Raw genomic sequence first — 12977 nt, 5'->3', positions numbered from 1 at the left:
AGCAACTAAATATAATGGAATCTATGTATTTTGTATTAAACTGTGTAAACCAAGCCCCCATTCTGAAGTTATTTGGCACAGGTGGACTCTTGTGCCTGTGCTTAACCTACCTTCTTTCAATATAACTCTTCATAGGTCCAGCTGGCAGAAATTGCAGGATTGGGATCTGTCATGTTAAAACACGTGTTCCATTATGCTAGGGGATTTCAGCATTAGTTTAGGCACTGAAGATCAAAAGTTGCTAGGTCAAATGGCAATTAGGAAATATTTTAAAATTTAGATGTAAATATTTTGTTTCCCCTTCATGAACCCAATGTTCCCTTCATTAAACCTAGGGAAATTCAGAAGAAATAGAAAACCAGTATGCTCAACTACAGTTCTGCTAAGTCTTAATACTGACTCCTCTGGCTAGCAAACTTTAATTTCTGCCTCAAGATAGGACGCCAGTCAATCAGAGTAAATGAGAATATTCTAAAAAACTATATAGGAAGCATTGGTAATTTAAAAAGAATTTTCAGGAAAGAGCAAATCACTCACTATATTTTAATTCAGTATAAAAACTACAGTAGGCATCTCCCATGCAGACCGTGCTCCCCCCTCTAACAAATATTATTGGCAAGGAGATCTTGGAGGAAACAAATTGTGCCTCAGTTGATATTTCAAGGTATGCCATCTGGAAAAAAGATAAAACCAAAATAAGTGTCTAAGGGTTTCCTATGAAGCACAACTCCTCCCAGGAAAAGAAATCACTCAGGCAAAGAGACACTGAAGCACACAACTAGGATGAAATACACTGGAGGGACAGGCCTATGGAGAGGCTGGTGAAATGTGACAAGGATGCACTAATGAGAAGTGAAGAGCATTAGGCTAGCTATAACAAGTGAGAAAATCTTAGTAGCATTGGACTAACACTGAGAAACCTAATAATATCAGGGAGCTTAAACAAGACTTCACATCAAGATTGGATGCCATCAAGCTAAATAATTGGTCCTCTCAATAGAAGCTCATGAGAGTTTTTAAGAACTGGGAAGTGTATGCAGAGAATCTTTAGTAACAGCTTGGTCTGAGTTCTCGTTCCAGTTTTATGACAGAAATGTTAGCTACTGCTCATCAGAAATCTGCACCATCGGGGATGCGACTGAAAAATGCATTACAGCTCTTAGCAGCAAACAATATTCCTCCTGAACTCAATAGTTAAGGCCCTATTATGGGAGGTGCTGAGCAAGTCTGCTCTCATTTATTTTAATGGGAGTTGTGTGTTCACCACCTCACAAAGACTGGGCCTCTAACAAGAGAAGTACCAACATTACCTCCTCTCATTACTGTCATTATACTTTCTTCTATGCTGCCCATCTTGTAAAAAAATCCCAGTGCCAATCCATCACTCTTCTCCTCAATCAAATTGCTCTTAAAGACTCACAAATTCCACATCAGCCGATCCTCCACCTCATTATAAAAGAGAAAGTGAAAGATGGGGGGGAAGAGTGAAAGCAAAGTAAAATCATTTGTTGTAAATTACCAGCAACTCTTGGTCAGCAGTTGCATCTTTGTCATTTAGACTATAAATTCCTTGGTGGTAAGGACTGGCTTAACAAATGACTTGTAGTATGCTTATCACACCATCATGCATGTGTCCTAGCATAGTGACACACATCTCACACAGATGCTTTTCAGCTCCAGAATGTGAGTTAGGTCACATGATATTAATTTTGGTTGCATGTATGGCATAGAGTAGGTATCATGCAATAGAAGAACAAAAAATAACAAACAAAAAGCAAACAAATTAAAAAAAACCCACCAAGGTATGGCTGCATTATTGTCACCTCACTGACATGCATACAGTGTAAAAAGCTAGAATTATTGAAGAAACCCTTTCTCTCTTGTATGGTTAACTAACTGCCTTTTCTGTTGTTTGCTCAGACATGGTCTTCAAAACAGTAAAAAGAGTCTGTACCCTACAGTCTGCAATTTGAAAAGATGGTGCAAAATTAATAAATATTACTTTTACATACACACACACTTGAGTTTCTTCATGCTGATAGATGCTGGTTGTCTCTGAAATTTCATTGTATTGGTCAGATGGCATGAAATTTGTGTGAGCAAGATTATCCTTCTTCCAAATTGCAAAACAACTTTGAATAGGAGTGATAACTTGCAAGAAGTGTCTTAAATCCATATAAAGTTCTGAGTGCCAATATTTTCAGTGAGATCAGAACATTCACAGAATACATGTTTGGATACGCAGATGTATCCATCTGCTGAGTTGCTGCCTGTGAACGTCACCTTTTCACTTGAAGCTTTCATTCCAGCTAATGTAGAATGAAATCCCAGATATGTGACATATTAACCCTTTTTGGCCTAGCTGTTTTATAGAGCCAGCAAAACTCCCTATCCATGGCAAGGAAACACCTGTAAGATGATCATTTTTTCATTGCATCCAAGGTAAATTCTAATATCTGTCACCCATTTGACAGAAGATATGATATCTGGACAGAAACACCAAGTCAGATTTACACCAGTGAAATGTCTCTGTCGTTTTGGTAGACTAATGTTTAAATCCCTATGCTTGTATTTCAAAATTGTAATAGTAATTCTTTGAACTTACATAATGCTTTTCAACTATTAACTAATCCACCTTCACAACATCCCAATGACACAGGTAAATTTTACAAAAAGGGAGATTGTAGCAGATATTAAATGGTTTACCAAGCCAAAGAGGAAATCAGTTTCAGAACTGGGATTACAGCTAAAGAATTCCTAGCTTTCAGTCATATGATCTAATCAGATCTCTCTCTTAACACCATTATATACAACAATATATTGCAATTTTCATACCCACCAACATTTTTATGTATAAATAACTATTTTCCAGAAGTGTCTTTTTAAAAAATACACATTGTTCAATTCCTTGTTTCTTCCTACTAACAAAACAAATGATGTTCTCATTCAGAGCTATGTGATGACAGAGTGTAATGCTTAAAATGCAAGGAACCAGGTGTAAAAGAGACAATATTTGCCCTTTGGACCAGTGAAAGCTGGATAACTGCAGAGTAATACTCAGCTGCTTATGAGCCTCTGGGAAAACAAGTGTAATGTTTCCATTGTAGCAATCATATTGACACCATGGTCCTCATCTAATTACAAATATGTAACATTGGGAGCAGAGCTTATTGCCCAAAACAAAGGCCTCTTCTTAGCTAGCTAAAAGAGCATCTTCACTAGACAGTAAAAGGAACTGGCATGTGTAATTGACTATCCCCACTCTGCGGGATACATCAGCACTTAAGAGGGTTTAACTATGTCATCCTACAGTTGGATTGCTCTAGAAAGAGCACACATATATATCTTATTACTACTGGTAGTAAATATTGATCTCTTTTCAACTCAAGTGGTAAAGACCTGTGGGAGAATTTTGAAGTGGAACGTTGTATATTTTGTTCCCTATCCCACATATATGCAGTCAGATATTAGCGAGTTAATTCTTGTACAGTAATTTTAAGATGAAAAGTGAGATGGAATTGCTAAGTATTACTGCAAGGCCACAGATTGATTCATATGCAAATGAGAAGTTTTGGCATCTTCCATCGAATGGTGGGCAATGCTATATGTACAAGGCAAAGTAAATCTAGTATAAATGTCTTATTTTGTTGCAGTCTTGGTGGAGGTTACTTTCTCAGCTGTAGGATCAGTGTAGTGAATGCAGCCGTAATGAGAGAGGCTTATATGGATGAGATAACAGGGTAAGAAGAGCAGTCTATAATGCAGACTGTCCACTCAGATTATTTTCTCTATTTATTGCTTAGGGAAGGTGACGTCCCACAGAATACACTTTTGCCAAGACCATGCTCAATTAACCAAAGTATAATACCAGGTACAATGTTTCTTTCTGAATACCAGCCCTCACTATGCATTGCAGAAAATATCTAATTTTTACTGTATCTCTCCTATAATTGGTTGAAATATTATTTTAAAGTCTTTTCAATATTGAAAGGATTTTTTATTTTCTTTAAAGTGAAAGACATCATGCTGAGGAAATTTATGCAAATTAAACAGGGCCCATACAAAGCAATTAGTTTCAAGATCAGAGGTGACATTTTTTTCCCTTAACTAATGCTAGTTTAAGCTGTTATTCATGAGTCTATAAATGAATATTCCCTCAAAGGAACATGTACAAAAGAAAAGGGATGTCAACAGACAAAACCAATACATATTTTCCTAACATATTTATAGATAAATAACCCTCTGGAGAGCAAACACTTTTATTTAGAAATCATAGTTTGCTTAAAACTGAGCAATAGGCAAGAGTATATGCAGATTTTACAGTCTAAAAATTTGTAAAGGCAGGGAACATAATGGTTGGATGCCTGGGAAGTTTTAGGTTAATTCATTCAAAACATACTAGAGTAAACGTTCATTTGGTGGTTTTCCTTCTGTCCACAATACCACTACCTGCCTTAAAATGACTACTTTGAGTTATTCCTCCCCCAAAGCACACAGCCAGTTCGTGCTCTCCGGTGTATTACATATTCTCAGTGGTAATGTACTATTTTTCCTCCAAATACCACAGCATCTGGGAATTTGGGGATCTATGGCAAACTGGAGGGAGACAAGGAATAGTGACTTTACACTGTATGTTCCTGGCAGCAGAACCACCAGCAGTATCAACACCTACTTCATACACTCTATTGGCAGCATGGCTCCTTTAGAAGCAGTGATGCCTAATGTGAGGGAGGCCATAAGAGGGCAATGCAGCCCCTCTGCAAGGAGGGAGCTTCGATTTCTCATTGTTTCCCAGGATAACATGGTTTCAGGCCATGCTGAGCACTTTACAAAAATTATTTTAAGCCTCACAACAGCCCTGCTGGGTAGCTAAGTATTATTATCTTATGGAAAAACAGGTTGGAAGAGGTGAAATAACTTCTCTGGGATACACCTGGAACTCAGAGCTATGAGACACCCAGTTCTAAGCACTAGACAAATCCTTCAACAGCAACCATCGGCTTCAGTATCTCCCAAAGGAATCCATGTCTAGAATGTAATATACAAAATCATTCCTAAAGTACTAGGATCTCCCAAATCTCTCGCCCCTCACCCTACATATGAACCTAACTGAAAGACTGTGGAGATCACAGTAGTTCACTGAAACGTATTTTATATGTAAGGACTAAGTGTCTGCTTTCCTCACGCTGCTCCACACACAATCCACACAATTTTTCTGGGGTTTGGTTTGGTGCACAAAAGGCACTCAGAATGAAACACTAAGTCCATCTGAAGCATTCTTCCCAAGCTTGGCTACTTCGAGGGTCTTTCCCTCAGAACTACTCACCTCACATTCTATGCCCTCTCTGGATTCTGATCCCAACAGAGCCCACTGAAGTTAATGGGAGTAAGAGAATTTAAGGCCACAAAGGACTACCATATCATCTAGTGTGACCTCCCACTCAGCACCCACACACTAAACCCAACAACCAAAATTAAGCCAAAATATTACAGGCTGCAGGAGGCTAAACCAATTTGGTCCATAGGCAGAGCATAGGAGGCACCGAGGTACACCAATGCCTGAGGCCCCTGCAATAGTAGGGACCTGATTAAGTGAGATATACCCAGATAATCCTAGCAAATGACCTGAACACTATGCTGAAAAGGAAAGCAAGCCTCCTCCCCAAGTCATTGCCAATATGGCCTGGGGGGAAATTCCTCCCTGACCCCACATATAGGAATCAGTTAAACTCAGAGCATGTGAGCTAGAACCAGCCAGCTAAGTGTATGAGAGAAAGAATACCTGGTGACACCTCAGAGCACTGGCCTGCCCCTGTCCAGTGTCCCATCTCCAGCTGTGGTCATGTCTGATGCTTCAGAGCAAGGAGACAAAAAAAAAAAAAATCACAAAAAAACCCAGAATACTGGGGAGGAAGGAGGAATCCTGACTGAAGCCTGAGCATAGGGAACATAAACTAGAAGAAAGCCCCAGGGCTGTCAATCCCTGGCCCTCACCAATACAAACAAACCTATCATGAAATCGTACTCATAAATTTGTCCAGCTCTCAAAACTAATTAAGTTGTTTGCCCCCACAACTCCTGTTGGGAGGCTGTTCCAGAAAAAAACAGTTACTAACCTTTCATAACTGTTGTTCTTTGAGATGTGTTGCTCATGTCCATTCCATGCTAAGTGTGTGCACACTGTGTGCACTGTTGCTGGAGATTTTTCCCTTAGTGGTTTCCCTTGGGGCTGGCTCAAGAAACCTCTGGAATTGCAGATCTTTGCTCCGGTATAAGGGGTGCTGCCAGCCCCGCACACTCTTAATTCCTTCTTGCCAGTAACTCTGGCAGGGGGGTAGGAGGGTGGGTCATGGAATGGACATGAGGAACACATCTCAAAGAACAACAGTTATGAAAGGTTAATAACTGTTTTTTCTTTGAGTGCTTGCTCATGTCCATTCTATGCTAGGTGACTCACAAGCAGTACCTTGGAGGTGGGCTCAGAGTCCATGGATGTGCTGACTGCAACAGTGCTCTCCCGAAACTGTCATGGTCATGGGCCTGTTGCGTGATGGCATAGTGGGACATGAAGGTATGAATGGACAACCAGGTTGTGGCTCTGTAGATGTCCTGGATTGGTACCGGTGCGAGGAACGCTTCTGCCAAAGCCTGGGCTCTTTTGGAATGAGTGGTCACAATGGCCAGAGGCGGAAGGTTTGCCTGCTCATAGCAAGCTCAGATACAAGTGGTTATCCAGGACGAGATTCTTTGGGTTGACATGGGTACCCTCTCATCCTTTCCACTATTGCTACAAAGAGCTGCTCGGACTTGCGGAAGGTTTTAGTTCTCTCAATATAAAAAGCGAGGGCGTATGAAGCCAACGTTCCTCAGAGGTTTTATGAGGCTTTGGGAAGAAGGCAGTAGAAAGATGGCCTGGTTGTTGTGGAATTGTGGCACAATCTTTAGTAGGAAGGCTGGATGGGGGGCACAGTTGGTACTGAAGTCTGGTGGTGCATAGGCTAGGTACCAATGATGTGCCCTGGGTGGAGCAAAAGATTCTCCTTTGGACTCTGAAGAGGAGTCTCTTGGAGAACATGATGGAACTGTACCCATTTCTGCCTTCATGCAGTGTTGGGGTTCCAGAGTCTCGTGATGAGTCAGTGACCACGATGCCAGCATCATGGTAGGCTTACACCTAGAGGGAGGTGGGGATGCCAGTGCTGGGAAGGAGCCCGATGCTCCCTGTTCCCTTCTGCTTCCAGTTGCCTTGGCTGGTGGGTGCCCCCTTGCAGTAGTCAGGAACAGGAGAGAGAAGAGGTCCTTTGCTGCTTGGAAAGCCTCTGGTATTGAGAGGATTGTCAGACCACTGGCACTGTGGCAGCTTTTGGCGGTCAGCGGAGGGTTCCGCACTGGACTCAACACCCTAGGCAACGGTGCCATCTCTGGCTCAGGGAGGAAGAGTGGCCCAACACATGTCTCACTGTAATGGCATCTCCCTGCTTGTCCTTCCTCTGCACTGGTGAGTACCCTCTCTCAGTGCACTGCTTCCTGTGCTTCTTCCTCAGCGCTGGAGATTGAGAATGGTGCCAGGAAGAGCACGGTGTCAGGGGACCGCTTTGCACGGGAATCAAAATGCTTGATGCTGATTTGGAGCGGCTCAGCTCCGATGCAGGTCTGAGGATGGCCTTCAGCTGAATGCCCCTGTCTTTTTCGTGAAAGGTCTGAAGTCCCTGCAAATCTGGTAATTGTCCTCTACATGGGTTTCCCCCACACACTTAAAGCTTGGAGGTCACTCACTGGCATAAGTTTACTGCAGAAGGCACATGTCTTGAAACCTGGGAATCAGGCCATGCCCAGCCCCTGGGGTGAAGAGTCCCTAGACAACAGGGGCTAATTATTCACACTACTATATATACACTAACGCTATGTATAAGAACTATGTACACTAACTATAATAAATATGAACAGAGGAGAGTCCAAACAACTGGGGAAGATACCTTGCCACAGCAAGAAGGATCGTTCCAGCAACCATCACGGACGGTAAGAAGGAATTGAGAGGGTGCCAGGCCAGAGGCGCCCCCTTATACCTGCACATATGCGTATGATTCCAGAAGGCAGTAGAGACAACCCCAAGAAATACCACTAAGGGAAAAATCTCTGGCAACAGTACATGCAGCACGCACACACCTAGCATGGAATGGACATGAGCAAACACTTGAAGAAGAACCTCGCCTCTGTGATGGTTGGGAACCTTTTCTATTTTCCACAGTGAATTTGTTCCTGGCCAATTTGTACTATTGGTTCTCATGCTAACATTGTCCTACAGGTTGCATCCAGAGACTGCTAATTTCCCCCATTTACTTAGCCTGAGGTTTCAGGAGCGGGTGTAGCAAAGAAGTGTGGCCTCCCTCAGTGATGAGAGCGAGGGAGAGCCACACCCACCTACATGTTTATACATAGAGAACATGGGTAAGGCCCACCGTCTGATGTAAAGGGGAACTGCATTCATTGTTGACCCACCACCAGCAGATGCAGCCCTGGATCTCGACAAGCTGGTGAAATGGTGAGCCGAGAGTCAACAACAGCAGCAAGCTGCCCAGCTCCAGCAGCAGCAGCAACTGCTACAAATCCCGAGAGCCCAGCAGCAGCAGCTCATATGGAAGCAAGGGGCCCAGCAGCAGTAGCAGCAGGGGCAATATGCTCAGCAACTGGCCACTTTACTGCCCAGCCTCTCCAGTCCCACCACTGGTGGACCGGTAGTGCTAGCGACCCCTTCGGTGCCACTCTGCCTCACAAAAGTAGGATCTGAGGACGATCCAGAATCGTTCTTAGTTATGTTTGAGCATGTTGCCTCGGCCGAAGGCTGGGACCCGACTCAGTGGTCCACCCTGCTGGTCCCCTATCTAACGGGGGTGTCCCATGCCATGTATTGCGCCCTCTCTGACGAGGAGACACGTGATTATCAGGCTGTAAAGGCAGCAGTCCTAGACACATTGGACATTACCCCCAAAACCTTCCAATGCTGGTTTCGAGGAAAAACCTACCCATCAGGGGCTCGAACGCGAATCGCGGCCCAGGAACTGAGAGACGCATGCTGGTGGTGTCTGCAACTGGAGTGACGCTCTTCCACAGCGGTAACTGAACAGAACGTTACAGAGCAGTTCCTACATATCCTTCCCCCTCGTGGGAGGACATGGGTAATGCGGCATCACCTCACCACCTTGAGTGCAACGGTACGCCTGATGGAAGATTTCCTGGCCACGGAGAGTGCCACCCAGGGCTGCCTTCCCCCACAGATGCGTTGTCGTGGCTGGGGGAAGAGGACCTGACCAGCCCCGGAGACCGGGAGCTGGGTTTGGGGGGGGAGGGAGTGTGTAGCAAAGGGGCGTGGCCTCCCTCAGAGACTGACCGCGAGGTAGAGCCAGATGCCCCCTGGTGGGTGGAACCCGGAAGCCTAGGCCACCATGCCAGAAGCAGAACAGGAAGTATAAGAGGCGGGCTGTGCAGCTGAATTGAGGAGGAACCGCCGAGGGAGACAGATGCTTCCAGCCTGCTGCTGGAGCTGGAACCCACAGAAGACTTCGGCTGTCTCAAGGAGCCTGCCCAGGTACCAGGACTGCCTGACATGCCCAACACTGAAGAGTTGCTGGGACTGCCACTTACAGTGTACCCCAGGGAAACAGAGAATGATCCTTGGATGCAGGTACACCCAAAGGGGAGTATAGGAAGCAGCCCAGGGGAACCAGACTACCATCTGTCTGTGGAGCTGCCGGAGACATGGTCAGCGTGTTATGGGTGGATTCTCCACTGACCCAGTGGCAGACCACTCTGCCGCTGTTAGGGCCCTGGGCTGGGACATGGTGGAGTTGGGTGGGCCCACGTCCTCCCCGTCACCCCACCCGTGGGGTGGCAGTACTCCCCATCCTTAGGCTAGGAGGCCGGCGCTCCGCAGAGTGCCATAGACTGTAGTTGGTGCTCATCCCTTGCCTGATCCCCATAGAGTGTGTTGGGTGCTCAACTCCCTGCCGGCACCCTAGACTGCTTGCTGGATGCTCACCCCCCTATTGGGGCCCTAGACTGCTTGCTGGGGCCCCCACCCTGGCTGAGGGCCTGGGCCCCATGAACCACTCGCAGCTACTCTGCCTAAGGGTTAAACCCTTCTACTGTGTGGGTGCCCCACCCTGGCGGAGGGCCTGGGCCCCTGAACTATTCACTGCCCTACCCTGCTTACAGGTGGGGGGGGGGGCGGAGACTGCTAATTTCCCCATTTACTTAGCTTGTTGTTTCAGAAGTGGGTGTAGCAAAGGGGCGTGGGCTCCCTAAAAGAAGACAGTGAGGGAGAGCCACACACATCTACAGGTTTACAGTTGGTATACTGCTTTTTTTCATCACAGACTGAAAATCTCTTGTTTTACAGGAGGGAAATTGGTGCTCATTCACAGAACAATACAACAAATTCTTAAATGGAGGATTGCAACAATCAGCTTCAAATCTTTCGCATAAATGAAGGGAAGTACATGTGAAATCTGTGAACAACCTACATCCTTCAAAAGAGGCTAGCACAAAAATTGGTTTCAAAAACCCCTTTAAGCTCTCTGAAGCTCAAAGGTGAGTGGTGTTCTTTGTGTGATGTTATCTTCAGCAGTACAGTGCAATGGTTAAAAAACTAAAATGACTGATCTGCTAGGAAACAAGTAATACGTGTTTGCTTTCCCTGCCTGAATTTGTATTCCTTTGAAAGACGAGACTCCAGGAAAACTCAGACGTAACCCCCCACACTAAAATATTGCCACTGGCGTCTGCTTAAGGACTGATATAATAGGCCAATCATTTTGGGAGCATCATGTCCTTTTTTAAAAAAAGTTCCCACACTCAGATGGCTGTCAATGGTGGTGCCAGTGAACCGTTACTCAAAGCCCCCCAAACACTTTGTAAACTAGAAGCTGGGAGGACAATAGTAAATTTCAGTCCTAGAAAGAGATAGTGTACTGAATACACAATACCAACCTTTGTCTGCTTGGGGCTACTGTTGAAGGAGAAGGCTACTTAATCTCCTCATTTGCCCAGGGGATTCTAACTGTTTTAATGTGTCCTTTTTGAGAGCCTGTGAACTGGAGAATATAGGCTGGTAACAACTTTCTTTAGGACTACATCGGCAAAACCAAAAGCTGCCAACACAGAAAGCTAGCACAGTGGTGCTAATGAGCACAAAGAAGACCTTTAACTGTTTTTACAGCTATCATAGCTAGGGTTTCATGTCATTCTTTGGTGAAGGAACTAATTCTTTGGCTTGTTTTATAAGAATCTAGCTTCTGTCACAGTGTGGAGGATGGCCTCTTCACCCATTTTTTTGAATAATAATAAAGCCTGATGCATCTTTAATGAACTGTGGGATTTCTGGGTTTTCTCCTTTTAATATACAGTGCAGACAGAAACCTGTATGTTCTTGATGACTTTAAAAAATATATTACACTTTAATAAAGGACTACTATTGGTGAAAGTATGTTAAAAAGGTCAGTATATATTAATACTTAGGGGTAAATTCAGATGTAGCAGAGTTATATCATTGTGAACTGGTAAAAGTTAGAGGAGAAGAGACTGTTAATGCTTAGTCTGAGGATAAATGAGGGCTGCTGCTTTCTGTATTTCTACAAAAGGATGGATATTTTCAATAATCTGGCATTTTCTCTGTTATGTGTTTTGCAAAGTCTTTTGTAAGCATAAACAATACAAAATTATAAATGTGGGGATAGAGATGTTAAAACATATGCAATAATACAAATACAGAGTATAAGCCCAATAGTGTGACTGCCATGTTACTGTTAGTGGGAACATTTAAATGAGACAACAAAACTTTATTCAAGAAACTTTTCAGAGAAGTGAGGGATTGCTGATCAAGATAAAATTTAACATATGAAAGTACTATGCTATAAGCACAAGACTTTCCTTTACCTAACAAAGTATTTTACTGTACTTAGTCTTACTGGTCATGCATTCTGTAGCATAATGTGGCCATGAGCATAAATCATATTTTTTGCTAGGTCACATGATATTCTTTCTATAGTGATGGGAATGGAGACTGAACACCGAATATGTGTGTGGCTGTATGTGTGTCCATCCTTTCTTTTCTCCTTATCATTCCCTCTCTCACTCATCCTTCCTGTTTTTCTTCAATTTTTGCATTAAAAAATTCAAAGATTAATGCACTGCAACTGCGGCTGAAGTGCTAACGAAAGACCCAGGACAAGAGGACAGGTTCAAGAGCTGCAGGGTGTGTGCTTTTTCCTGCACATTTATCTCTTCATATTAGCACTTCTTATCAAATACGGTATGAACCATAAATAACAGACTATCAAATGTTCTACCACTCCAGCACAGCCGCAGGTTTCAAAGCACACTAGTTGTCTGTTCTCTCTTTGTGAATGCACTCTACATCAGTCTCATGAGGAATCACACATATTTACTCATTTAACCAAAACAAAAACAAAACGATCAGATTACAGCCATGAAAAATATATGTTGTGGTTAATCTGGAAGCATTAAATTAAACCTGTTTATAGTACTTTGGGGCCCTCCCTAGCAAAAAGGATCTGAATGGGCTTAATTTATTCTGAAGCATGTTCTGCTGTACAACAAATCTGCTTTCATATCAGCTTGTGCCTCTTGAGAATAGCCATGCAGGTGAGAATTTATGCTGAGAGGTTGGATTTACACCCATGGGTCATGAGCTAGATTCATGACCCAATTTAGTAAAATGCTGATAATGTTTTTTGTTAACACGCTTTGGGTGCAGAGTGTTTCAGGAAGTGTAATTTATTTATCTGGCTGAGGTTCCTTCTTCTGGGACTCCCTGGTATATGGCAAGTGGCTACCAATTGGCCTGGTAAAGTTATGAATACCTACATCAATACGCCCCAAGTCTCCTCTCATTTTTAGTGGGGTAAATCATAAGTAGCTTCAGTGAAGACAATGGAGCTATACTGGTATTAGAAGAGAAC

The 12977-nt window shown here is 43.6% G+C and overlaps 1 protein-coding gene across 3 annotated transcripts in view; it reads right to left on the bottom strand.

Moving 5' to 3' along the window:
• ROBO1 (roundabout guidance receptor 1) overlaps positions 1 to 12977 on the bottom strand; it is a 1068890-nt gene that overhangs the window by 472992 nt on the left and 582921 nt on the right. The window lies entirely within an intron of this gene.

The sequence above is a fragment of the Chrysemys picta genome, chromosome 1, assembly GCF_011386835.1.
Source record: "Chrysemys picta bellii isolate R12L10 chromosome 1, ASM1138683v2, whole genome shotgun sequence".
Taxonomy (NCBI): Eukaryota; Metazoa; Chordata; order Testudines; family Emydidae; genus Chrysemys; species Chrysemys picta.
This window is presented reverse-complemented; position numbering and strand designations above follow the sequence as displayed.